A 1,346-nucleotide genomic window follows, 5' to 3' on the forward strand; every position below is an offset into this window, starting at 1 on the left:
GGAGACTTGTTATTTACCATTTTGGAATTCTCCTTTCTCAGCGTTTGTAACTTCTTGCAGCCCATACTTGAGGTAACTGATGATTCAACTTCACATTCTGTCCAAGCTTCTTCAAAGTAAGAAGAAATGCTCCTATCTATTCTCTTTTCAATGTGGAGGAGCATTGATAGTTAATAGTAACATTTGTTGGCCCTAGGATTCATTTCTTCAACCCCTTCATTTTTTTGTAATTGTTTCTTTTGTTTAATTGTAAATATAAACTCAAAGTTTCCTTAGTCTGAATTCATGGATTTGCTAGTTTTGAGGTAGCATACAATGGAGGAGGAAGCATTGCACTCAAAGGGACTCTTGAGCAAAATCGCTCCACTATAGTAAGACTCTTTCAAGGAGAGCTCACTTTAGGGGATGTTCCCTTAGAAGTCATCTATTCTGTAAGTGAACTCTATGTATTGAAGATCTAGAAATAACAGGATTCCTTGTACATTTAGTTTAACCTTGGTCCACGACTTAATTTTTGCAGTCAACGTCAAACGGGGATTCTCAACTAGGCCTTTCGTTGGAGTTATTTTCTAGCACAAATAAGATAAATGTTTTACTTACCTCCAGCAATGAAAAGCAATTCTCGACTGATTACTCTGAAGTAATTGAGACAACTCCACTTGAAGTGCCTGGACTTTCTCCTGATTGGTTCGTTCATATGAGCAAAATTCAAATGAGTGGATACAAACTGACAAATATAAATGTTGTCTGCTACAGATCAAGCTCTGAAACTCGTGCATCGAAACACAAATATAATCTATCATCTGACTTCTTTGCAGTGCTCGGTAATATCATTGTTCGGTCTATTGAGGAACCGGATCTTCCTCCTTCTAGTTCATGGCTAGTCGAAACTCCGTATGTTGCAAGGACTACAAATGTAGATGGAACAAGGACCCTTGACATTCACATTGTTTGGGAGTTGAAAGATGGCAGTAGTGATAAGGTATTTGAACGCTACAATGTGCATGTCGTGGAAGTAGCCGAAGAAGGCAACAATCCCCTTGTCAAATTACAAAATGTTTCAAAGTATCTTGGGGTGGGGGCACATTAAACATTTTTATGGCCTCCAAACTTGCAATCCTTCCGGCATCTCAGGTTTCAAATTTATAATCCAAGTTGTGGAGTGGAGTGGATGTCAGAATTGGAGGACTCCCGTTATATACTACGTGAATGTCCATGGTGAGTAAAGTTAGGGGATGTTTCCCCAAGAAGTTGGAGTTCGGAGGAGTAGAATTGTGTTTGGCTAGAAGTTCCTTCATAGCTCTCATACTTATATTGTATCCTTGTTCTCTTTGGTTGGTTTCAAG

General features: G+C 38.9%; 1 pseudogene; it reads left to right on the plus strand.

The window, feature by feature from the left end:
• Positions 1-3: 3 nt before the first annotated feature.
• Positions 4-1,218, plus strand: LOC120069094 (annotated as a pseudogene).
• Positions 1,219-1,346: the final 128 nt, after the last annotated feature.

The sequence above is a fragment of the Benincasa hispida genome, unplaced genomic scaffold (assembly GCF_009727055.1).
Source record: "Benincasa hispida cultivar B227 unplaced genomic scaffold, ASM972705v1 Contig2146, whole genome shotgun sequence".
In the NCBI taxonomy this organism is placed as follows: domain Eukaryota; kingdom Viridiplantae; phylum Streptophyta; class Magnoliopsida; order Cucurbitales; family Cucurbitaceae; genus Benincasa; species Benincasa hispida.